The sequence below is a fragment of the Callithrix jacchus genome, chromosome 15 (assembly GCF_049354715.1).
Source record: "Callithrix jacchus isolate 240 chromosome 15, calJac240_pri, whole genome shotgun sequence".
Lineage (NCBI taxonomy): Eukaryota > Metazoa > Chordata > Mammalia > Primates > Cebidae > Callithrix > Callithrix jacchus.
The window spans coordinates 78666319-78694032 of record NC_133516.1 but is presented as its reverse complement, the minus strand read 5'-3'; the positions used below and the strand labels follow the sequence as shown (position 1 = coordinate 78694032).

Here is a 27714-nt window from a genome sequence, read left to right as displayed (position 1 = left end):
TTCCATAGCAAGAAAGGAGACATATGTTTGCTCTTTTAGGGTTTTCAAGGGGCATTTCTAGTGAAAGCTGGTTCATGTGGCAATTCAATTAATATGCAGTGAGGCGGTGACCTTCAAAAAAGTTCCTTCTTTCTCTTCTTGCCAGAGATGATGACCAATTATAGCAGCTGCAAATACAAGCAGAAGGAAAAGGTGGGAGAACTTAAATAGATGCTTTTCACACTCCAGCTTCTTAGCCAGGCTGAAAGATTCTTAAGCAAATGAAAAAAAATAGTGAGGAAGGCATACAGGAAAATGCAGAAAAATTAATGTCATGAAGTGGGCAAGTGGAGGGATGTGAAGCAGCAGAGAAATAAAGGACAATCTTGCCCTTGGGATCTTGCATGACATGTTTGCCATTGGGGTGGATTCAGAACCTTCCTTCCCTGGAGCACTAGGGAGAAGTTACTCATGTAAGCTGATGAGAGACAAGTCTAGTGATCACACTCAGGACGAAAAAATGTTACATCTTGTGGATTACTTCTAACTGAGGGTTTTGAAGGTCACTTTATCGGTATTTGATGTAGAAAATTGGGAGAGAGCAGAAGCCAATATCCAGGATATTATAGAGAGCCTACTATGAACCTTTATTAACCCCATGAACTGTCATCCACATTTGCTGCTTCCTTTGGGGAATAAATAGGATATTCAGAAGAAATTGGGGCTTTATTCCTAATGACTTAAGTTCTGAGTAACAAACTGGAAGATTTGAAAGCACAGGTGGTGTTTCTATCTCTCATTCCATGTGATGGCAGTAACTATAGCAAAGAAGGGAAGCTTTGAGAAACAAATGCCTGCCTATGTAGATGGTGTTTTAAAAAGTTTTCTGGACTGTGTTCTACAGGGCCAGGATGATGGGCTTCTGGCAAGGAATGGAGTGCATCTTGTAAGGATTGGGAAGGATATACATTGGCAGAAACCTTGATGATCTATATAGAAAAATGTAAATGAATTTTAAAGTTGAGGAAGAAAATTAACACAGTGAAGCCAAACCGGATATGTCAGGCTTTATACAGGTGACACAGAAAAAGTGTGATATAAATAAAATGTGCTTAGATAACCTTAGATTTAAAAAGTACCTACCAAGAATACAGGTTGCAAACAATATTTTTAAGCTTCTTTATAAATAAACCAACAAAAATCATGTGTAACAAGTAGTGCACTTAAACTTTTAACACAAAAAGCTAAATATAATAGGTAGTTCTGAGACTTCAGGATATTGAGCTCATAACTAGAAAATGGCAATAGAATACTCTTTGTTGAAGGGACTTGTTCCAATAGGAGGAGTGACAGTGTATCAGGATACTTCACATCTGTATGAAATCTACAAACCTGTGGGTAGAACCCTATGCAGAAATAATATGAAGATAAAACAAACACAGAAATGAACCGTCATGTTACTGGAGAAGACCATAGTCTACTTCATCAAATGGAAGATATGGAAAATGCTGTTCTGAGATTATTTCAATTCTGGTCAAGGAAAACTATGCTTATAATAGGAATCCTCAAGCTCCCTGGAATTTCCTGGAAAAATTCGTGACACTGTAAATGAAATCAGTTAAGTAGGTTAGAGCAATTCTATGTGGTAGAATATGAATCATTGTAGAAAAGCTCAAAAAATGTAGTTTGTGTCTAAACTCCCAAGAACTTTGACCTGTAGATGCAAGGATTTAGGCTTTATTCATAGAGCAGAGAGGAATGTTAAAGGCTTTTGAGTGATAATATAAATTAAAATATATCTAAACCAGATAAATAATTTTTGTATACTGTCACTGTTTAGATCACATATGGAATATCATGCCTAATTCTGGAAAATATATTTTTAAAAAGATATTGACAAAATACACCACAGTTGTTGGAAGGCTGCCAGGACTGTGAAGCTGAAGTAACTGGATATGTTCCATTTCAAGTAAAGAGTGTTTTATGGAAGGTGGGGTGGTGGGTTTGATAACTGATGGCTTCCTATAGATAAAATAAGAATAAAAGGTATAGTGAAGCCAATTTTAGCTTAATTCAGTTATAACTTCTAACCACAGGTCGCTTTTTTATGAGCTGTCCAAACCAGATTAAAGTGCCTTGTGATGCAATGTGCCGCTTCTCACTGGAGGTTTTTCAATAGAGACAAGCCTAGGTTTTTCCTTAGGATTAAACACCCTCAAGTAAGTCTGTCTCATTAAAAAAAATATATTTTATTTATTTATTTTTTGAGACAGAGTCTCACTCTGTCATCCAAGATAGAGTGCAGTGGTGCAGTCTCGGTTCACTGCAACCTCTGTCCAACAGATTCAAGTGATTCTCCTGCCTCAGCCCTCCGAGTAGCTAGGATCACAGGCATGAGCAACTACGTCCTGCTAAATTTTATATTTTTAGTAGAAAGGGGGTTTCATCATGTTGGCCAGGCTGATCTCGAACTCCTGACCTCAAGGAGCAACCCACCTTGGCCTCCAAAGTGCTGGGATTACAGGCATGAGCCACCATACCCAGCCTCTCCCATCTTAAAAACAAATTAATACAAATACAAGCCACCAAGAACACCTCCTCTGAACGTACTTTACCCTCTGTTTCTCCTTCCCTTTGTAGTGCAGGTTCTTGATGGAACAATTTATATTTGCTACCTCTACTTCCTCACCTCCTCCATTCCCTTTGACCCCTGCCATTGAGCTTTTGTTCTCTCTGGCCCACTGAGGTTAATCTTAGCAGAGACTTCAACAGAAGACTCTGGTTTATATTTGCCTAATTTATTATTTATTGCTAAATTCAAATGACACTTAACAGATTTTTTTTTGTGACAAAATTTCGCTCTTGTTGCCCAGACTGGAGTGCAATGGAGTGATTTCAGCTCACTGCAATCTCTGCCTCCCAGGTTCAAGCAATTCTCCTGCCTCATCCTCCCGAGTAGCTGGGATTACAGGTGCCCACTACCAGGCTCAGCTAATTTTTGGATTTTTAGTACAGACAGGGTTTCACCATGTTAGCCAGGCTGGTCTTGAACTCCTGACCTCAGGTGATCTGCCCTCCTTGGCCTCCCAAAGTGCTGGGATTACAGGTGTGAGCCACGGAGCCTGGCCATTTATCAGATCTTGATTGGCAGTACCGAAGCATTTAATCCTATAAACCACTTCTGCCTTTTAAAGGCCTCTTTTTCCAAGCCTTCCTTGACATCGTGTTCTCTTGGTTTCCTTATGACTTTCTGGCTGGTCCTGATTAAACTCTTCTCCCTTTCCCCCAGGATTTATTTCTCAGGTCTTTTCTTCTCACTTTAAACACACTCCCTGAACAATTTAGACTCTCTCTAGGTCTCAACTGCCACCCCTACTCTGACAGCTTCCAAATCCATATCTCATCTCTGGTTTCCCCCCTGGGCTCCTTATTTATAAACCCATTGGCTCTGTGGACACCTCCACTGCAATTTTCAGAGGGTTCCTAGACTCAATGTGTCCACAGTTTATTATATCGCCTCCCACCCCTTCTGGTGTACTCTTATTCCTGCATTCCTCGTGCCAGTGAAGGCCACCAACCACCTCCTTGCTTGAGCCAGAAACTTGAGAGTCATTCTTGACTCCTCCCTTGCACTTCCTTGTCACTGAGCCTTTTGCAAAGTCTTATTGGTGCTGCCTCTTTCATCTGTTTCTTCCCTTCCACCCCCATTGCCACTGCCTTAGATCAGAGTCTCAGTATCTCTTGCTTGGAATACTGTAATATCCTTCTGTTTTCCCTGACTCCCGGCATTGTCTTAAATCTATCCTCACATTGCCACAAAAGTGGTTTTCCTCGAATGTAATCTCGTCATGATCCTCATTGGTTATGGAACCTATAGATGGCTTCCCTTCAGGATAAAGTTCAAACTCTTGATAACATAAACCCTTTATGACCTGCCCCTTACTTTTCTGGCTTTACCTTTTACCCTTCCTGTGTTCCCTCTATCCCAGCTTGTATTCCTCTTGTCCTGGAGTTTTCCTGAGCATGCCATGCTCTCAAGTCTCAATACTGTCTCCTTAATCCTTCTCACTCCTTTAACTGACCAGCTCCTATTCACCTTCAAACACTCCTCTCAGGTATCACCTCTTCCAGAAAGCACTCAGTGGCCTCCTTGGTTTGAATTGGATGCCCCTTTTCTAGTCACCTAGTTACTCTGGTCACATCTCTGTTACCACAGTGCCATAATCAATTTTATGCTATACTCACTACCTGGCTGGACTGTGACTTTCCTCAGAGCAGTAATTTTGTCCCAGTCTTTTTAAACCAATGCCTAGCACAGTGGTGACCCTGACATGCAGTGGGCACTTGAAAGATAAATGAATGAGTGGTATGGAGCAAATGCCTTTGTTGGGCGGATATCAGGCCAGATGATCTCTGAGGTCCCTCTCAACTCTAAGAATGACAAGAGAGGTAGAACAGATGAATATTATAAGAACACAGGCTCCAGAACCGCATAACCTGGAATATAACTGAGTACTATCGTGATAGGATTAGCGAGACTGCCCTGTGTTGGGGGTCACCCTGAATAGCCCCAGCCCAGAATCTGGCACTTTAGAGGAAGCATCTTTTGAGTCACATTTTGAGTGAGTTCTTTGAACTCTTTTATATATTTTTTTTAACTAAAGAAAACTAAAAAAGAATTTCAGATGAAGCTGTAGGAAACCACTCTTGGCAAGAACAAATGGCAGTCCTTACTGTGTCCATTTTTCTAGCCCCACTAAGTTTCCATGATTTTTCCAGCTGGGATCATTATCATCACACTGAGCCTGACAACCAGAGAAGGCTTTAACCTTCTCACTCTGTTAGCTGAAATGTAAGGAAGTCTTATTTTATTTCCTTTTTAAAAACTCACTGTTGTTACAGGTGAGTAAGATTGGCCTTCTTCAAAGAGATCTGAAAGGCAACCACAAAACAAAAATTAGACAGAAGTGGTGTACTGTATATTGTCTTTGTATTCAGCATGCTGATTTTGAGTCCAGGACAACTCTTCCAGTCACAGACTTCTTTTGATTCAATATAGCATGTTCACTGGTTGCCATTTTTTCCTTCTCTTTTTGACAAGGAAATGGCCTTAATAACAGCAACCATATTAATAAAACCACCTACTGAGTACCTTCAATGTGCTGGGCATTATTTTAATTATTTTTCTTATTTCTCACACTATCCCATAAGTTATTAATATACATTTCTAATTCCCATTTATAGATAGGGAATTTGAGGCACAGAGACTACATGAGTAGCTCAAGTTGATAGACCTAGTGGGTGGTGAAGCTCAGATTCCAGCCCTAGTATTCTGGCTCCAGAGTCCAGGCTGTCAACTACCCTGCTGTGGAGTCTCTTGATTCTAAATAACTTCGATATCTCTGGGATCAGGCCTGGCGGGGTCCTCATTTTCATCCCAGAGGCTCTCCTCAGAGGGGTACCAAGAGTGTAATCACTCAAGTTTCACAAATGTGACAACATACTTTACCTTGTACGGTGAGAGTAACACACCAACAGGAAGAATAAAATTACCGTCTCTCAGAGAGCATTGGCATGGTTTACAAAGGAAACAGGGAAAGCCATTCCAGAGGAAAGCTTTCTTGTCTGCCCTGTATTGACTCTGAAAGCAAACCATTTATTACCATGTTTTCCAATAATTAATTTCAACACAGGTCAACTTGCCCAGATTAACAGAAACAGAATCAAATTCCTTTCCTTGCCCCATTTCTTTTGTTTCTATGACACTCTGAGCAGGATGGACCTCAGGAGTGTGTTTGCTGCTGGGGAAGCCAGCATTTGTTGATTCTGAATGAAGAGGGAGCATGTCATGAATTTGCATATAGGAGGAATGTATGCAAATTCCACAAGACTATTTTGCCTTCATGAAAAGATTTGGAAAAGTATCTGTAAGATTTTAAACCTATGCTACAAACAAGAATAACTGATAATAACCACCATTTATTGAAAGCACACTTTTACAAGGAATACCTCACTTAATCTTTGAAACAGCTTTATAGAGTTACAGTTAATATTTTCCAGAAGAGGAATCAGGCTTAGAGAGGATCAGTCAGGTGGAGGAGGCGAGATGTGAACCCAGGTAGGCTGACTTCAGAGCCCACACCTAGCACACACACAGTCAGAGGAATTAAAAAAAAAAAAAACTGGGCTTAGTCAATCTTCCTTTTGATTTTTTTCTAAGGGAAGTTTCTATTTTATTTCTATTTGTCTTTTTTTTTGTTTAATTACAAAGCTGCATATTTTTCAATATAAAACATACAGACAAGCAAAAAGAAACAGAAATAATCCACCCACTTGGTTGTCTGTCTAACAGTTGCTAATACTTTGTTTATTCTCCCAGCTGTTCCTCTGTTTATGTGTATATGGATACATTTAGTAACCAGCTTTTGTCACTTAATGATATAGCCATGGTAATAGATGCATATATACAATGTTATTTTTGTTTGCTGGTGGTATTTTTAATATTAAAAATTCATATTATTTTCCGGATTCTAATAACTTACAGGCTATTAAAACCTGGTACAGTTTTAAGTGTGTAAAGAGAAGCAACATTAGCATTGAAGACAGAGGGCTGGGTTTAAGCCAAGCATTCAGAATTTCTCCCCGAGAGAAAACTTGAGAGAATGGCAATTTGCAAGAACCCTCCCAAGCCTTTCCAGTTCCTTATTGTAGGTGTGCATGTATTACAGGGCTACGAGGACCTTCTGAGTCCATAAAACTGGCGGGGGTGGAGAGTAGTGAAGGTGGCAGTGGTGGTGGTGGAGAGAGCTTCAGAATAGTAACATTTGTAGCCTCTTTCCTTCTCCTCGTTCTCCACCTCCTCCTTCTCCTCCCTCCTCCATCCTCCTTCATCTTCTTTCTCCTCCATCCCTTACCTCTGGTCCAGGTGTGATTTAAGGTAAGCAGTGCTTTCCAGGCTCCCTGAGTACTTCCTGGCTGTGGCAGTGGGGGTAGTGGGGGCAAATCAGGTTGTGGGGGCTGAAGGGTAAGAGATTTGAGAACATGTGGGTAGACGAGGCAGCTGGTGCAGGCATTGAAGAAAGGGAACCAGCATCAAAGAGCCCTGAGGAAAAGGGCTTTAAGCAGTATATTAAGCAAACCAAAAAATAAACACACATCACCAACAAGAGCAACCCACCAGGCAGATCTGTCTTTTTTTCTGCCAATGAGCAACTGGAGGCATTTTCATAAACCACTTTTGTTCAGAATAAATTTTTAACAAGAGAAAAGCCCACTGCCAAGTTATGACAGGAACAGATCATTACATCTGAGTTATTCCACCTGGAAATCAAGCCAGGTTTGAGGCAGAGGGAGCTGAGATCTTATGGCCTCCCGCAGATACCAGGGGACATCCAAGCCTCATTAGGATTGGTGCCTTTATTTGTCTTGGGATGCACAAGGCATATGTCCAGCTAGCCCAAGGCACTGCCCTTTGGATTTAAATAGAGATTGGTACAGCTGTCCTACCGCAATCTAGGAGCCAACAAAACAAAATACTGGCAACTTCAGCTGTAATTACATATCTCCATGGTGTTTCACACCATGGGCTCTTTTGCACAATATATCTGAGCCTCAACAATGCCAAATGTGGACTGAAATAGCTCTGGTGGACTTTGGCTCATCACCTGCCTAGAATTTTAAAATATCACCAAGAGGGTCGGGTACAGTGGCTCACACCTATAATCCCAGCACTTTGGGAGGCAGAGGCAGGTGGATCACTAGGATGAGAGTTCAAAACCACCCTGGCCAAGATGGTGAATCCCTGTCTGTACTAAAAGTACAAAATTTAGCCAGGTGTGGTGGTGGGTGCCTGTAACCCCAGCTACTCAGGAGGCTAAGGCAGAGAATCTCTTGAACTCGGGATGGGGAGGATGCAGTGAGCCAAAATTGTGCCACTGCACTCCAGCCTGGGTGACAGAGTGAGACTCTGTCTCCAAAAAAATAAAATAAAATATCACCAAGGGAAGGAAGCCATGGAAGAGACTAAAAAGGGAACTCTAAATCCATATGACAGACATGTTTCATTTTTTTTTTCTTAATGAGGCTTGGACTTATGGACTCTTTAGTGTCTTGGGGATTCCCAATGTCAGTTTCATTTGCTTCAAAATATACATCTAAGAGAAAAGGATTTTTTGGATGCATATCTTGGGTCTGACCCACCTGCTGTAGCTGTCACTCTGATGAAACTTTGCAAGTTTATAAAGTTAGAAAGGTTTAAGGTTTGGATATCCCAGTTATCCTGATTTGATCATGATACCTTGCATACAGGTATCAAAATGTCACATTACTAAAAAATTTGTGCAACTATTATGTCAATAAAAAATGAATTAAAAATATATATAGTTTAAAATTTGGGATTTACTCCAAGAAACTACATTTCATCATGACTTCAGGGTGCCAGATGACCTGAACAAAAGATAATTTCCTAGATTTTCCCTTTCTTCATTCTATGCCTCGTACAAAGATTACTTGAAAAATAAGTACCACAACCTCCCCATCAACAAAATGGGAGTCACAGATTCTTCTTGCCTTCTTCCTTGTGGGAAGCAACAAGATCCAGTGAGGATACAGGTATTAGAATACTTGGATGGGAGGCCAGAGCTACCATGTGTACAGTTCCCCTAACCTTGCCAAGACTCAGTTTCTACATCTACAAAATGGGAATGATATCTATTCCATTTTAGTTGAAGTAGGCATTCAGTAAGATAATGTACTTAAAAGTACTTTAAGTCTAGAGCACAGAGAAAATGTAAATTACCATCATTATCATTCAGAGAATATGGTGACAGTGGATGAGATCATGTCTGGAACACACTCAGAAAAGAAGAACTAAAGATGTAGTAGAGATTGATGATTTTGTCCCGTCCCAGGAGTTTCCCAAGAGAGGGAATGTGCTGACCAGTCTGACTTTAAATGAACTCTTGATTCCCCAAGCTTATTTCACTGTTTGAGGGCCAGATTCCCATGCGTAGCAGTATTACCCGGGAAGCTTTCCACATTCTAAAGCTAAAGCTAATGATTTAATGAGCAAAATCTCTCCCTTGTTCTGATGTTTGTTTATATAAGTTTAGGTCAGTAGAACTTTGGGGGCAAAAGTAATTGTAAATGGAAATGATGTCATTTTCTTTTCCCTGCCCTTCTAATCAGAGAAAAATGGGCAGCCCTGCCCAGTGACCTCTCAATAGCAAGCAGTGTTGCCCCATTTCAAGACAGCAAGGGGGTCTACAGTGCTTCTTATATCTACCTTTTGAGGGTTCTGTGAAATTATTTATTCCTAGCTAGATCCTGCATCCAAGCCAGCTTGTTTTTGTTTTAGTATGTCACTGTCCACATAACATTATTGCTAAATTTTCTTTTTCTCATATTGAGGATGGGCTTGTTCTTGTCTAGGCTTTTGTGACTGAGAATTATGGGTATAGTCTGTGGTCATAGAAGATAGCTCTTAACCTATGAAAGTCAGGAATAGTCAAGAGTTTTGGAAAATTAGCTTAATGATGAGATAGGAGCCTGAACCTCATGACCCTTCTCTGTCTCGTGGTCTAGTCTTCAGCTATTTGGATTCTGCCCTTTCCCTGAAGAGCTTTATGTGGGGAGACTTTGATCTCCTGCAGCTTCTCTGCTCTGAGGAAATGTTCCAATGGCTGTCTCTTCACTTAATCTCCTAAGGAAAGGAAATGGGAAGAACATGTTTCTGCTTTGAAAGTGGGGATCTAGAGGTCCCAGATGCCCTGGGTTTTGGCTGACACTGCATGGTGAACAGTCCTTAATGGATGTATAGTGTCTGTCCTATAGCAAATCTCTCAATCCATGCCTTATATAGATAGAATTCTAAACTATTAATTCACCCCCTTAAAAATAAGGGGAGTACCTATGGCAATGTCCACAAATCCCAATCATGAGTAGAGACACCCCTAGAGCCACTGCAGAAGCTAAGCTTTTCTTTTTCTACTCACTGTTGGGTCTATCCCAACACTACAGTATGGTTCTAGGGCTAATCTGCATTCCATGGGGCCTAATCAGTCTCTAGAGCAGCCCTGTGCCTGACACCTACATTTCTTCTGGATGATGATGATGATGATGATGATTTTAACAGTATACCTAGGGAAGGTGAGGTACAAGAGGACTCGGCTTTCTAAAGCCATGCTGAGAACCCAATCCTAGAGTGAACCAGTGAGACTAGAGGAGAGAGGATGATTCTTCTAGACCTGAGTGTTACCTGTTAACCCTTTCACTTTGCATTATTCTACCTTTGTGTTGCTAATTCTCATTTAAAAGACCCTAAGCATTTCAATCTACATCAGCTTGTCAGTTTCACACATGGAGGAACCCAACGTCCAGACCCCTGCCTGTCATTCTGTGCTGCTGTTAGCTCTATGCCATAGCTCTAAGGCCTTTGATATTTATATGACGGTGGTAAGGAAGGCTTTCAACCAAAAGTTGCAGGGCCACTTCAGACATAGGCTCTAGGGGTGTTATTGGAGCACCTGCCTCAATTTTAAGTACTTTCAAATTTGACATGTTTCTTACTTCTGACGGCTGAGGAAAACAACTCATGGTTATGAGTAACTGATGCTAGCACTGTACACAGGGAGAATGATTTATAGGACTTCATAGGTAATTATTTTTAATGAGTTTTTTTTTACATATATATGTCATACTAATATGTTTCTTCTAAGCTATGATAAGCAGTGTCATAAAATCCAAACTGAGAAAGGTGAAATGTCTGATTGGGGCTACAGACACATTTTACATGTTTTGTGATTGTATATTTTATTGTACTTCATCAAGCATTAGTGTCTTCAGGATCTACATAAGTAGGAAATGCACTCATCTCTAAGATAAATGTATTTGAAATGAAATTCATTTATATTTCTGAATGCACTCACATTTTCACCTGTCAATTGACAAAAATATATTGAATCTTTATCTTTCCCTTTTAAAATTTCTTTAGTGTTTTTCAAATTTTGGAGGAAGTCCTGTTTATTGTAATAACAAGTGGAACATTGCAAAGATGTGAAATAAAGAGCTAATTATTCCTCCACTCCCACTTTCCAATTTCACCTTCCTAAGGTAATCAGTTATCTTGCACATCTCTCTCTTTTTCTTTTAAATTTCTTATTTTTAATCAACAGGAACATGTATATATGTATTTATTGTGTATAACATATTGTTTTAAAGTATATATACATGGAAGAATAACTACATCTAGCTAATTAAGAGCTGCATTACCTTGCATAGTTATTGTTTTTGTGGTGAGAGAACTTTACTCTCAGCATTTTGAAAGAATACATAATATCGTTAACTATAGATGCTACATTGTACAATAGATCTTTTGAAGTTATTCTTCTATCTAATTGAAATTTTGTATCCTTTGGCTAACATCTCTGCCTCAAGACCCCCCACCCAGCAACCCCAATTATCCCAATCCCTGTTAGCTATCATTCCTACTCTCTGCTTCTGTGAGATCAACTTTTTTAGATTCCACATATAAGCGAGATCATGTAGTATTTATGTTGCTGTGCCTGGCATATCTCACTTAGCACAACATACTATAGGTCAATTCATGTTGTGAAAAATGACAAGATCTCTTTTATTATTGCTGAATAGCCTTCCATTTTATTGTGTTTTATTGATGAATAGTGTTACATTTTATATATATATATAATGTAATACATTTATATATATATAAAGACAGCACTTCAAAAAGTTTATAGAAAATGGAATAATAATTAAAAATATATATATATACACATATAAATGTTATTTTTCAACATAAACTCCATCAAATTCAAGACACCTTTGTAAGTGATGATACCAGCCATTTAGTCCATCCCTAAAGAACTGAGGGTCCTGAGAATTTAACCAGGTCAATGTGTGTTCTCAACTGAAGAAAAATGGATGCCCTTTAAAGATTTTTTTTATGATTAGGATATAAAAAAGATATCAGAAGGAGCCAAATCAGGACTGTAAAGTTGATGCCTAATGATTTCCCATCAAAATTCTAATAATAAAAAAATAAAATCCTTGTTTAGATAAGAGAAATGAGCAGAAGCGTTGTTGTAGTGGAGAAGGACTCTCTGATGAAGCTTCCTGGGCATATTAATGCTAAAGCTTTGGGTAATTCTTTTCAAAACACTCTCATAGTAAGCAAATATTATCATTCTTTGGCCATCCAGAAGGTCAACAAGCAAAATGCCTTGAACATCCCAAGAAACTGTTGCCATGGTCTTTGCTCTTGACCAGCCTGCTTTTGCTTTGACAGGCTCCCACTTCCACCTCCCTGTAGCCATTGCTTTGTGTTTTGTCTTTAGGCTCATACTGGTAAAGCCATGTTTCATTTCTTTTACAATTTTCCAAATAAATACTTCAGGATCTTGATCATGCTTGTTTACAGTCTTCATTAAAAACTACTCTTGTCTGCACCTGATCTGGGTGCAACCATTTTGGCACCCACTGAGTGGAAAGTTTGTTCAACTTACAGAATTCTGTAAGCTGATCTAACTGAGATGTCTATGGTGTTGGCTATCATTTCTGCTGTTAATCACTGACATGAACAAGAATAATTTTTCCTCACAAATTGAGGTGGATGGTCTGCCGTTATGGGCTTCATCTTCAAAATTATTTCATTCCTTCTTAAAGTGAGTTAGCTGTTTGTAAAGTGCCAATTCCATTAGGGCATTGTCCCCGTAAAGTGTTTGTAAAGCATAAATAATTTTACCATTCTTCCACTCAAGCTTTGCCATAAATTTGATGTGTTCATCCTTGCCTCAATTTTAGCAGAATTCATGTTGCTCTGATTGGGGCTATTTGAAATTGATGTCTTATCCTTCTTAGTACTTCAAACTACATCCTGTTCAGGTACAGTATGACAAGTTAGTATAAATTTAATTTTGTGTAAAAAAGTTGAAATCCATGCATAGTTTCTTTTTTAATAATACACATTTCCCATGAACTTTTTTAAGACCCTTTGTCTTCTTTACCCATTTATTAATTGATGGGCACTAAGGTTGATTTCATATCTTGGCCATTGGGAATAGTGCTGCAGTAAACATGAGAGTGCAGACATATCTTGAACATAGTGATTTCTTTTCCTTTGGATGTATATCCAGTAGCAGAATTGCTGGGTTGTATGGTAATTGTATTTTTTTTTTTTTTTTTTTGAGACGGAGTTTCGCTGTTGTTACCCAGACTGGAGTGCAATGGCACGATCTCAGCTCACCGCAACCTCCGCCTTCTGGGTTCAAGCAATTCTCCTGCCTCAGCCTCCTGAGTAGCTGGGACTACAGGCGCGCACAACCATGCCCAGCTAATTTTTTGTATTTTTAGTAGAGAGAGACAGGATTTCACTTCGTTGACCAGGATGGTCTCAATCTCTTGACCTCATGATCCACCCGCCTCGGCCTCCCAAAGTGCTGGGATTATAGGCGTGAGCCACTGTACCCGGCCAGTAATTGTATTTTTAATTTTTTCAGGAAGCTCCATACTGTTTTCCATAATGGCTATACTAATTTACCTTCCTACCAATAGTCTTACACATCTTTCTTCTTACAAAAATAAGGAAACATTTGCAAAACAAATATTTCTGCTTACTTTTTGGAATAATTTCTTTTAAAAATATTTTTTTTAAATTTTTAGATGTTCGTGGGTACATATTAGGTCTATATATTTATGATGTACCATGTTTCAATGGTAGATGTTTTGATACAGGCATGCAATGTGAAATAAGCACAATATGGGGAAGCATTTAGCCATTGAGTTACAATCTAATGTTGTTTATTTTAAAATATACAATAAAGTTGTTATTGTCTATAGTCACCCTATTGTGCTATTAAATAGTAGGTGTTTTTCATTCCTTCTATTTTTTTGTCACCATTCCCCTAACTCCCTGTTACCCTTCCCAGCTTCTAATAACCATTCATTTACTGTCCGTCCCTAGGTTGTATTGATTTGAATTTTAGATCCCACAAATAAGTGAGAACATGAGATATTTGTCTTTCTATGCCTGGCTTATTTCACTTAATATAATGACCCCCAGTTCCATCCACATTTTTGCAAAAGATTGGATCTCATTCTTTTTTATGGCTGAATAGTACTCCATTGTGTATATTTACCACCTTTTCTTCATTGAAATAATTTCTAAACAATGCCCTGCATGTAGTTTTTATATTTGAATTTTTCCATTTTTCCTAATTATGAAATCAATACATGTTCACCATGGAATAATTAGGAAACAAGGAAATAGTGGAAAAGAAAATTTATCTCCAGTATCACTCAGACATAATCACTGCTAATATTTATTGATAAATTTCCATTTAGGAAAGCAAAATACTAAGATTGTTTTGCCTGGGATCAAACAAATGTGAATTCCAGATCAACATCAACTATTTATGTGAGCTTTCTGTGGTTCTTTTACATTTTTAAGCCTCTTTTTTTTTTATTTGTAATATCAAATAATAGCATAATCATTATCATTATCAGCAGTAGGTTTTTTTGATAATAAAATTAGAACCATACTTTGGTTTATTCTGACTTCATTTAATATTACATTAAGAACATTTATTTAAGTCATTAAATATTCTTCAAAAACATAATTGTAGTGAATGGGTAATACTCTATCATGTGTTATGTACCATAGTGTAGTGAACCATTCTGTATTGTTGAATGTTTTGGTCATTTCTGGTTTTCATTTCTATAACCCACAGTTACTGTATTTAAACTGACAAAATGTTAAATATTTTACTGTCCTAAGTTCTGATCCATTTCAAGGCAAAAGACTAGATTTCTCTCATGTTGGAATTTCAGCCCAAGCTTTGAGCCCTTCCCTTAGATGAGCGGTTTCAATGGTAGATGAGTGGCTACAATTAGAGTCACCTGGGGAGCTTTTAAAACTTGTGGCTGCCAGACATTCCCACAACTCCCTCCCCTATCCCATCCTAATTTACATAACCTGGAGCGAAGCCTGGGCACTGCATTGTCCCTCCAAGCTCCTTTATGTATCACTTAATACCCCTTGGCCCTCAACCCCCTAACCTCCTCCCCCTGTCCAGTGAAAACCACAGGATTAGAAGATTCTTTAAGGTTTCTGCCATCTGAAGGATTATCAGAAAAATACTGTGAGCTGGGGCAGTTGTATGATCTTTCTCAATAAGGCTTCCTCTATAGTCTTCTGGTCTAAAACAGTGGTTCTCAACTAAAAGGCAATTTTTGTCTACCCCTGACTTCTACCCCACCGGGACATCTGACAGTAGCTGGGGACATTTTTGATTATTACATCTGGGAAAGAGGTTGCTATTGGCATCCTGTGAGTAGATTCCAGGGATGCTGCTAAGGATTCTCTGGTACACAGGTCAGCCCATGTTTGTTTCCTGTGGCTACTGTAACAAAGTACCACAAACCACGTAGATTAAAACAGCAGAAATTTATTATCTCACAGTTCTGGAGACTAGAAGTCTGAGATTGCAGAATTAGTAGGGTTGTTCCTTCTGAGGACTGGGAGGGAGAATCTGTTCCAGGCCTCTCTCTTAGCTTCCGGTGACTTGCTTTGCTGTTCCTGGCATATGGCTGTACCACTCCAATCTCAGCCTTCATGTCACTCTCCCTGTATGTCTGTATCTTCACATGGACATCTTTTTATATGAATGAACACCAGTCATATCACATTATAGGCCTACCTTATTTCAGAATGATCTCATCTTAACTAATTATATCTGCAACAACGTTATTTCCAAATAAGGTTACATTCTAAGGTACTGGAGTTAGAGCTACAGCATATCTTTTTGGGGGACAGAATTCAACCCACAGGAGCCCCCCAAGCAAAGAATTATCCAATGCAAAACGCTAATGGTGTTACTGTTGAGTAACTCTGTTCCACATAATCTGTGGACCAAGCCCAGAGAGTTTAAGGTAAAACCCAGGGCAAATAGCGTGTGGTCTAAATGTTTTTGTGTCCTCCAAATGTATATATTGAAACCTAATTCCCAATGTCATTGTATTACAAGGTGGGAACTTTGGGAGGTGATCAGTGCCCTTTTAAAGAGGTCCTAGAAAGCTAGCTAGTCTCTTCCACCATGTAAAGGCACAGTGAGAAGACCATCTATGAACCAGGAGTTGGAGCCCTCATCAGATACTGAATCTTTGCGCACCTTGATCTTGGATTTCTCAGCCTCTAGAACTGTGAGAAATAAATTTGTTATGTATAAGCCACCCATGGTAAAGCATTTGTTATAGCAGCATGAATGGACTAAGCTAGAAAGACTCTAGAGTCTGAGAAGGCAGAAAGGGAGCAGAGCATCATCATTAAAAGGGTCAGGGACCTTTGCTCTTATGTCAGAGGCTGTGGGCTCCCTACAGATGCATATAGACATGGAAAACCCTGAGGCCACAGAGATGTATGTGACCAAATCACAGTGAAAGGACTTGGAAGAGCACTGTGGTAACAGGGATGGAAGCAGCAGTGTGGGCCAAACCCTCTGATTTTGTCACTTCATCATCTGACCCAACTTTCCATGTCAGGAATAACCTTTTCTTCTTTTCCTCCTTTAGGAATGGAAGTGGAGAGAAAAATAAATCCACAAGCCCCACAGTTTTCAGCAGTATTTTGAAGCCAACTGTCTTGTCTCTCCAAAGCCCAGTCTTCTCTCTCTCTCACACCCACTCCCTCCCACTGCCAGCCAAACATAGAATATAGAAAACAGGAAAACAGCAATGCTGAAAAGTTACATCTTTTGAGAGAGAACATTGCTGTAGGTACATTTCCCCCCAGGACTCTTGAATTGCCAAACCCTGCAGCAGGCAGCCTTATTCTATTCCATGGGGATGCTGTCTCACCAACTGCTTGTTTCTTCGGCTTCAGGAATTCCATGCAAGAATGAATTTCTGCTGGGACAGGACCACTGGGCATTCTATGTATCCACATCTGAATATTTAAGTCTCTCTTCTTCACTTTAAAAATATTTTTGTCCGCATTCTTCTGTTGCGGCTACATGTCCCCCTTCATTGTTTTGCCAATTTGAATGAAGTTAGGGTAAGTGACCAGAGGAGTGGAGATTGTGTTATCAAATTCCAGGAGTGATGGGTTGTTGCCCAGCAGCAATATGAATGCCAGCTGGCTACATCCGGGGCCTGCTTAGTGGGAAAAGGAACAAGCCTTCCTCCTCAGTCTTCAGAGCTCTGTGTCTGCATAGTGCATGCCTCATTTTGGTCTCCTAACTGCTCAGCTATAGAGATACTGTTCTTTCTGGTTTGTACCAGAAAGCAGCTCTGGGCCAACCTCTGGCCTCTAGTCTCCTTACCTTCTCTACCTCTTTCTTTGTGTCCCATTCTAAGCACAAGTCCTGGTTTCCCTAGGCCCAGCTTATAGCCCTGACTCTGCCTTCCACAGCTCCCTATTCCCTAGTGGGCTACGTGGGGAGTGGTCAGGGACAAAGTCTTTCCCTGCTTTATGTTTCAGGTCCCAGAGGGTGACAATGTTTTCTGAAATCTGGGCTGGTCTTTTCTTACAGTCTGGACCTGCTGTTACCTATAAAATTATACCTTGTCCTGTATTGGCAACCTCTAGGATTGACTTTGCTTTTAATCCACAAACAAGGTATTTTATTGTTGTTGTTGTTAAATGGATAAAATGTTAATAGTTAATTATAATTATTTATTTTGCTTTCTTGCCTGAGAATGACTAGATATTTAGCTTCTAGTTTATAGTCAGGAGGGAATATTTTGAAGGTCCTTTAAAGCAATAATATGTAAATGAAGAGTTATTGAGAAAGAAAGAAAAGGGATCAGTGAAAGAGAACACCCCAGCAAAGAACAACTACTGTAATTTTCTCACAATTTCTAGGCCTGTGTACTTTCCTAAACACATAGACTGTAGGAAAATAAAACTTAAAAAAAATGTGGAATTCTAAAAATATGCCTTTTATAGGAAAAGGTGCTAAAGCCTTTTAGATATAAAGAAAAATAGTCTCCAGCAAGTAGAGATGTGTGAGAATGGACAGGGTGATGATTACATAGGTAAATGTGATAACGTTCATGTTTAAATCCCCAGAGATAATCTCAGCACCAAAACTACTTGTGTTGGGAGGTATTGGCACCTGCAATAGTTATTTTTAGTATCAGTCCCAGTTAGTAACTGAAGATTTATATAGATAGTCTTCAACTTTAAGGAGCATCTGGTCAGGATATTCCTTAGACATTCCTTATTTAGACATAAAGTTGTTCTAATGGAGGCAACTTATTTGTTCCCTTATTCAGGGTACCTAAGAAGATACGGCCGGGCGCGGTGGCTCAAGCCTGTAATCCCAGCACTTTGGGAGGCCGAGGCGGGTGGATCACAAGGTCAAGAGATCGAGACCATCCTGGTTAACATGGTGAAACCCCGTCTCTACTAAAAATACAAAAAATTAGCTGGGCGTGGTGGTGCGTGCCTGCAATCCCAGCTACTCAGGAGGCTGAGGCAGGAGAATTGCCTGAACCCAGGAGACGGAGGTCGCGGTGAGCCGAGATCACGCCATTGCACTCCAGCCTGGGTAACAAGAGTGAAACTCCAACTCAAAAAACAAAAAACAACAACAGCAAGAAAAAAGAAGATACTTTGCTTTCAGTGGTTGTAATGTGGTGGGTCAGACTATCACTGGTACCCAGCAGTAGTTTCCTCTGTTCCTTCCTACTTTTTCCCACTAAAGACCACTTTGCCGTTGCCGGAGTTCATCCCCTTCCCCACTACAAGAGCCAGCAGATGGAGGGGAAATATATTCCTGGTGTTCCAGGATGAAAACTGAAAAACAGTTTTCTGTATCACCCTCCTTAATCATAGACAATGTGCTAATATGTCAGTACTATATTTTAAACATAATTATGTGCTCAACTGAATTTCATCCTGGACTCCTAACCTTCATTTACATGGCAAATATATTCCCAGTGCTAAATAGAACTGGGAAATGTGACACCTTCCTGCTGACAAGCTGCCAAACTGCAGCATTTTTGGGTTGAGTGACTTGAAATGAGAGCACTATGCTCACTAGTTATACTGATGAATAGTTGACATAGAAAAGATGAGTAAGATGGACTCTTTGCCTTAAGGTGAATACAATTATCTTTAGAAGACAACATGCACACCCAAGAAGTGTATTGCAAAAGAAAAAAGAGAGGCTGTTACACATGTACAATTACAGTGTCATAATTTAAAAACCAAAGGCCTAAGAGTGAATGTAATTCAAAGTAATAAAAAAGCAGAAGAGCTGGAGATTTCATAGTGAGTTCTGGAAAAGAACATGTTTCAGTGAAAAGTACTGAAGGTTATAGTTAGAGAGACTTGGCTTACCATTTTCTAGTTGTAAAACATTGTTTAACCATGTTATGTCTCTGAGCCTCAGTTTGCTCATTTGACAAATGAAATTAATGATCCCTATCTTATGATTGATCCCAAAGCTTAGAGATAATGTAGCAGGAGCACCTGAGAGAAACAGAGCTCTCAAACACCGAATGGGGAGGAAAAGGGGTTTATTACGGCCGGGAGCCGGGCGATGATTTGTCTAAAACCCAGCTTGCTTAACAAAGGAAGGTTCTGCCTTTATATAGGCTTACACTCTAAATATTACACATGGAAGAATCTTAGGTTTACAGCCTTAGATATCACGAGTGAAACGGGTTTTGGATTTACAGCTTTAGGAAACACATGTGTAAAGGTTTCTGGGTTTACAACTTTAGAAATCACATATGAAAGGGTTTTGGTTTACAGTTTTAGAAATCACATATGAAAGGGTTTCGCGTTTACAGTTTTAGAAATCACATGTGAAAAGGCTCTGGTCTCTGGATGGAGGAGTGGGGTGGGGGTTTGATCTTGTTTTAAGTAAAAACAGTATCTTCCGGAAAGTTTCCCCAATACCAAGTGTGTTATTTACAGGAAGGTGGACCAGGAGGCGCCAGTTGGCCTGCTTTTTTCTTCTATTGAAATGCATTGTGTAAGTCAAGGGGAAGGTGATCCCAGATGCCTGGGTCTCCTTCCTCAATAATGTCAATAAATACCCTAACACAATGCTTAGCATATTATGGACACCTGGTTCACTGGTGCTGCCTTCTTTGACCTATGGGTTATTTAGAAATGTGTTATTTAGTTTCCAATGATTTGTGAATATTCTTCTGGTGATATTTCTATTATTGATTTCTAATTTAGTTGCATTATAGTCAGAGAAAATACATTGTATGACTTGCATCTCTTTAAATTTGTTGACTCATTCTAATGGCCCAAAGTATGGTTTATCTTGGTAAATATTCTGTGAGCACTTGAAAAGAATATGCATTCAGCTGCTGGGGTGGGAATAGAGTGTTCTGTAGATGTCAGTTAGGCCACTTGGTTGAGAGTATTCAAATCTATGCCCTTACTAATTTTCTATCTACTTGTTCTGTTAATTACTGAGATAGGGCATTGAAATCTCTAATTATAATTATGAATTTCTCTATTTCTCATTGTAGGTTTAATCAGTCTTTACATATTTTGAACTTTTGTTAATAGAGGCATAAATGTTTAGGATTATTACATCCTCTTGATGAATTGACTCCTTGATCATTATCAAATGATAGTATTATTCATTTTTTCCTGGTAATATTATTCACTCTGCAATTTACTATGTCTGATATTAATATAGCCACCCAGCTTTTTTTGACTAGTGTTTTCATGCTACATCTTTTTCTAGCCTTTTATTCTTAGCCTACTTTGGTCTTTGTATCTATAGTACATTCCTTGTAAGCAGCATATAATTGGGACTTGCTTTTTTATCTAATCTGACAATCTCTGTCTTTTGATTGTGGTATTTATACAATTTATATTTAATGTGATTACTGATATGTTTAGATTTAAATCTGTAACCTTGTTATGTTTTTCTACTTGTTTCATCTCTTGCTTTTCCTCCTTTTTTGATTAATATTTTTATGATCCCATTTGACTTCCTTTGTTGGCTTATCAACTATAACTCTTTAGTATTTTAATGATTGTCTTAGGGTTTGTAGTATTTTAACTTATCACAGTTTAACTTCAAGTGGTATTATATCACTTTACATATGGTATAGGAACCTTACAATAGTATACTTCCATTCCTCCCTTCCTGGTCTCTGTGCTGTGGTCATATATCTTACTTATAAATGTGCCATAAATCACACACTACATTGTTATCATTAGTTTTTAAACAATCAATTATTTTTAAATAGATTCACATAATAAGTAGAAAAAAACTTATTGTAGATAGTATTTCTAGTGCACTTGATTCCTGTATATGGATCCGTATTTCCATCTAATACCATTTTCTTTCTTCCTGAAGAGCTTCTTTTAACACTTCTTGTCTTGTAAATCTGCTAGTGAAGAATTCTTTTATCTTTGTATATCTGCAAAAGTCTTTTTTCGCTTTTGTTTTTGAAACTATTTGTGCTGGGCACAGAATTCTAGTTTAAGAGTTTTTTTTTTCCTTTTAATACTTTAAAGATGTTGCTCCTCTGCCTTTTTGCTTGCACTGTTTACAGTAACAAGTCGGCTGTCATCCTTATCTTTGCTCCTCTGTATATAACTTGTCTTTTTTCCTCTGTCTACTTTAAAGATTTTCTTTTCTTTCCCTTTTTTGCCACTTTATTTTACTTTCATGTTCCTGGGTATAGTTTCTTTGTGTTTCTTGTGTTGAGGATTTGTTGGGTTTCTTGAGTTCAATCATTTTTGTTGTATTTGAAAATCTTTTGGTCATTATTTCTTTAGGTATCTTTTCCAATACTCTCCTCTTCTCCTAGGGAATCTCAATTACATGGACATTGGCCTATCTGAAGATGCTTTATTTTAAAAAATTCTTTTTTTGGCCGGGCGCAGTGGCTCAAGCCTGTAATCCCAGCACTTTGGGAGGCCAAGGTGGGTGGATCACGAGGTCAAGAGATCGAGGCTATTCTGGTCAACATGGTAAAACCCTGTCTCTACTAAAAATACAAAAAATTAGCTGGGCACAGTGGCGCGTGCCTGTAATCCCAGCTACTCAGGAGGCTGAGGCAGGAGAATTGCCTGAACCCAGGAGGCGGAGGTTGCGGTGAGCCGAGATCGCGCCATTGCACTCCAGCCTGGGTAACAAGAGCGAAACTCCGTCTCAAAAAAAAAAAAAAAGAAAGAAAGAAAAATAAATAAATAAATAAATTCTTTTTTCTCTCAGTATTTTAAATAGTTACTATTACAGTTTTCAAGTTCAGACATTTTATCTTCTGCAAAGCCTAACCTACTGTTAATACAGCCTAATGTTTTTCATCTTTAGAAGTACAAGGATTTTTAAATTTTTTAAAAACTGTCTTAACTTTCTGAACATATGAAAAACAACTGTAGTAACCATTTAAAATAGTTGTCTGCTAATCTTAACATCTATTTCAGTTCTGGGTCAGTTTTCATTGATCGATTTTTTTTCCTTTTCATAGGTGAGATTTTCCTGATTATGTGCATGCCTGGTAATTGTTTACTAGATACCTGACATGAGTTTTACCTTGTCAGTTGTGGATATTTCTGTATTCCTATAAATGTTCTTAAGCTTTATTGTGAGACACAATAAAGTTACATGGGAAAAAACTGATCTGTTGAGGTCTTTGTCTTAAAATTTACTAGGCAAGACCAGAGCAGTTCTCATTTTAAGTCTACTTATTTACCTTTCTGACCCTTTTGGATACTCCATCCAGCATCCCATGAATCATGAGGTTTTCTAGGCTGACTGATGGGAGCAGGTGCTATTTCTAACTGTGTGAGCGCTAGGCACTGTTATCTTTAATTCTTTCAGGTGGTTCTTTCTCTAGCCTCAAGTAGTTTCCTCAAAGTATACGGAAGGAAGGTGAAATATATTTGTCAGCTGTAAAGTACTATGCAAATGTAAGGTTTTGGGTGTTATCTTGACTGTCGCCCTCCCCAGTGCCTACACTGTGGTGTCTCCTTTGTCTTTAATGCTTATTTATTTTGTTCCTTTTATCTCAGTACCTATTGGTTTCAGCCATGCCAGCCTGAAATAAAGATCGCTGTGAGGGGGACTTTCTCCAGGTCCTTTGGTAGTCTCATTCTTCAGTCTACATTGCCTCTTTTGAATTGTAAGGGTGACTTTCAGGCCTCATTCTTCCTTATTCCCAGGGCATAGAGAGCAAAAATCCTCACTTCATATTACCTACTGTTGAAAACAGGCGTTTTGAATGAAGACACCCCCCCCACCCCAAACAGGCTTCGTGTGAGCAACATGGCTGTTTATTCACCTGGGTCAGGTGGTCTAGGGCAGAAAAGGGCATTAGCAAAGGGCAGTGGGATAGGAGTTGGTTTTATAGGTTTGGGGTGGGCAGTGGAAAGTTACAGAGTAAGATCAGTTACAGTGGTGGGGCTAGGGGGAAGGAGTATACATTACCATAAGTTCAGTTACAATGGCAGGTGGGATAAGACTATTATCATAATAACAGTTAAGATGGCAGGGTGGGGTGAGGGGCTTGTCTGGGGAAGCTCCACTAGGCGATTAGGGACAATGGTCCATACTGGCGGGGATGGGGGTGGGAGACTATTAGCCAAGGCAAGCAGGACATCAGACTTTCAGGCTCCAGGCTTGCATATGGAGACCTGACACTTGAGTGTTTCCAAAGGCAGTGGGAAGCCACTCTCCCACTCCTTGCCTTTAAAAAGCTTGCTTCCTCCTTCTCTGCTTCAGCCTAGAGAATCTGAAAACATACCTTGTATTGCTGGAATTCCTGTATATTTAGAGACAAATTATCCTAGAATGTTCTGTTTCTTCCCTGGGGAGAAAAGCTAAAATTAATGGGCCAAGGCTTCAATAGAGCATTTGAAGTTAGACTTAAGGACTGAATTATCTAGGGCATCATACCTGGTTGGCACAGTCATGGGGTGTTGGAGAGGGAAGAACAGGAACCACAGCCATCCGTGTGGCCTTTATCTCTGAATCACGGGCTCTGTCTACCATAGGTCCTACCTGAAAGCTCCAACAGCTGAGGCATCTATACCCCAGCACTCATAACCCATTTTTTACATATCCATTGAGAAATGTCAATAAGGGGTCAAGTCCAAGGCAGAGATTAGGAGGCTGGGAAACCAAAGAATGTCTAGAAACTATGTTCAGAGCAAGGTCAGACTCTGGCCCTAGGTCAAAAGCTGTTGTTGATTTGGTCAGAAAGTGAACAGAAGCCTGTTGTGATCATTGCCCCATTTTGGGGGCATTGACAGGAGCCAAAGTATTGCTTTGGTAATACATTAGTTGATATTCTCCATACACATTTCTATTTTAAGGCTGTTCCAGAAGGTAGGATATACCAATTCAAGGTTGTGCCAGTAGGTAAGATATGCCAAATAAAATTGAAAATTGAACATGAATTCTAGGATGAAAGGTCTTGTACCAGGTAGTTGATGAGGAGCAAGTTGAATATTAAGATGGGTGGAGGTTGGTATATTCTTTAATTCATTTATTTACTGAATATTTATGGAGTACTTACTAGGTGTCAGGCACTAAGGGAAAGAGATGAAAGACATTATCTGCCCCTAAGCAGATAACAGAGGCAAACATTTACACTAGAAAGTGGGAGGTACCATGGAGAGGGTTGGTACAGATCAATCTAGCAGCCCAGAGGAGGGTATATGAGCTAGCCTTGGGAGAGAAGAGGATATGAGGGTGGACTTCCTGGAAGAAGCAGTGTGCTAGCTGTGTCTTAAAGAGTAAATAGAAGTTTGAAAGGAAGGGCATCTCAGGCACAGAGGCAAGATTCAGTGCAGTGTTTTGGGGAATGCAAGTAATTTACTTCGTAGGCTGTTTGTGGGGAAGTGATGTGAGTTAAAGCTGCAGGGAAAAAATAAGTGTCAGATGAAGAAGGGCTTGATATACCATGCCAAGACATTTTACCTCAAAGGCAGTGGGAAGCCACTGAACAGTTTTAAGAAGACAGTTGTGACCGGATCTGAATTTTAGAAGCTCTTTCTACTAGTAATGGGGAAGACAGCTGAGCAGAGACAGAGCTGGAAGCCCAGCTCTAACACTGACCCTATTGCCTTTCCACGTGTCTTTATTGTTCCATAGCTCTTCACTGACTTATCCAACCTGATTTCCTGCCACTCTCCAATTGTAGTCAGGTTGACTCAACTTATTCAAACAGGTCTACTCATTTTTGTCTTGTCTATTCAGCAAACTCTTAGTAAATGCCTATTACATACCATCCACAGTGCTTGGCCTGGGGGACCAAGGAATGAGACACAGAACCTGCCTTTAAGGAGCTCACAGACCAGTGTGGAGGTACCATGGAGACACATTGTTACTATAAAGTATGGTTATGGCTGTGTGGTGGAATAAATACAGAGTACCTGGGTGCAAAAAGAAGACAGGCTTGGCTGTGGAAAGCCCTTCTCCTTCTCTGCTAAATCCTACCCATCCTCAGGCTCCTGCTTGTATTTTGTATAGAGGCAGGGTGTTTAATGGGTTGTTGCTTGGCCTCTGAAGCCTGCCAACAGGGTTTTAATCTTGGTTCTGTCACTTACTAGCCATGTGACTTTGGCCAGAAGTTCTTTGTTCCTCAGTTTCTTCATCTGTAAAATGGGTATGATGTCTGCACCAACTTCATAGGGTTATTGTGAGGATTAAAGGAGATGATATGCATAATATCCTTTAGAACAATCCTTTCATGTGGAAAATATTTAATAATTATTAGCTACCATTATTCTCAGTTTTTACTCCTTTTTTTCAGCATCTATATCATATTGAGAAATTTTAACCCCTAATTATCTGCTAGTTTGTTGCTTGCCCCAGCTTATGTATTGTCATGTTCTTTCTCTCAAGAATGATTTTATTTTTCTTTGAGACAAAATACATTATATATATATATATCTGTACTTTTGGGGTACTTAACAGTATTGGATATGTATTATGGTGATCAGCCATCCCAGTTTTCCCAGGACTGAGATTTCTGGGAGACAGGAATTTCTATGCTAAAACCAGGAAAGTCCTGGGCAAACTAGACAAATTGATCACCTTACATGTAGCAGACACTTCAGTTGGGCTTTTTACTTATTTCTTATTGGACCCAAACCTAATTTGCAAGCAAGCTCACTTTGGCTTTGCCACAAATTTTATTGTCTACAGAATATAAATTTACAATCTCTGGGGCTTTTGGTGGGGGAATCCTGAGATTCTCTAGAATTTAAGGTGGACAATTTGAGGGATTCCTAAAATATCTTTCTCCCATCAGCTGTGGGTGTATATACTAGAAATCGCAGGCAGTCCCATAAGAGCTTTCTTTCACCTGACCCCCAGCCCTAGAGGTCTCCCCTTGCCTGTCATCCCCCATGTCTCCCTGCATTTCTGTCATGACTTCCTTCATCTGCTCTCCAGAATTGACATATCTTGCTTTAACCCAGTGGCAAAACTCATTTCCTTATATGAAGCTGCTGTTTTTACATGAATTTCCAAGTTGGGGTGAAATGATTTTCGTTTTTCAATCCTGTCTTTCAAGCATTGGGACAATGCAGATGACTTTTTCAACTCAGTCTCACCAGCATTGGAACAATGTTTGCCTTGGGAAGTTGCTTTTCAAGCAGCATTCCTTATGGATCCCCTGGGGCCTCTCTACAAATTCCTAGAAGCCAAGACAAGTGTTTGCCTGCCCATCTTCCTCAGGTCCTATGCCAGTACAATCAAGAGGCTGGCTCCACAGCCTCTGAAAGTTTCAACCCTAGAGTGTCAGTTTCCTAGGGCTGTCGTAACAAAGTACCATGAGACTGTGACTTAGATAACAGCAATTTGTTTTCTCACAGTTCTGGAAGCTAGACATCTGAGATCAAAGTGTCAGTAGAGTTAGTTCTTTCTTAGGAATATGAGAGAGAAAACTGCTCTGTGCCTTTTTCCAACTTCTGGTAGTTTTCTGGCAGTCTTTAGCATTCTTAGCCTTGTAGATGCATCTCCCAATCTCTTCATTCATCTTCATATGGCATTCTCCCTGTGTGAATATCTGTCTCTTCACATGGCGTTTTGTTTTTTAAAATAAGGACACCAGTCATATTGGCTTAGGGATCTATTCTACTGTACTATGACTTGAACTTAATGGAACTTATTACATCTACGATTATCCTGTTTCCAAGGAAGTTCACATTCTGAGATATCGGGGGTTAGGAGTTCAACATGTGAATATGAATGGGGTGCACAAGTCAGTCCATAACACCCAGGTCTTCAAATGAGTCTAAAACACTCCTTACAGACAAGCAAACAAAGCACCAGACAGTCATTGCTCATGAATCCATTTCAATATCCACTCACTTTGTGTTTGGTATTGACTGCTCTACTTGTTCGCCACTCTAGAGTTCTGTGCCAACTCTAGGGATACTAAGTAATATAGCACACCTGAGTCACCAGATCTAAGTCAGGACATATCAGGAGACTTCCAAAATGAGAAGCCTGCTGAGGAAAAGCTGTATCTGTGGCATATAATGTAGTAACTATTCTAAAGACAGTGGCTCCCATCCTAATGAATAATAATTACAAGTTAGTTGCCTTTTAAAATGCTTTGGAGAATACTATGATGTGTACAGATAGGGGGTTGAACGATTATGTGTGCGTATGTGTGTGTGCAGTAGCTTATGATGAACAAAATCACTAGATTCCTCCCCAACCTTCCTACAAACATTCCCTGTGCCCACTGGGAGTTGTCTGCATCTCCTCCCTCTGGCTGTGG

General features: G+C 39.5%; 1 protein-coding gene across 44 annotated transcripts in view; it reads left to right on the top strand.

The window, feature by feature from the left end:
* The window catches only part of KALRN (kalirin RhoGEF kinase), a 659576-nt gene that overhangs the window by 284065 nt on the left and 347797 nt on the right, over positions 1 to 27714 (top strand). The window lies entirely within an intron of this gene.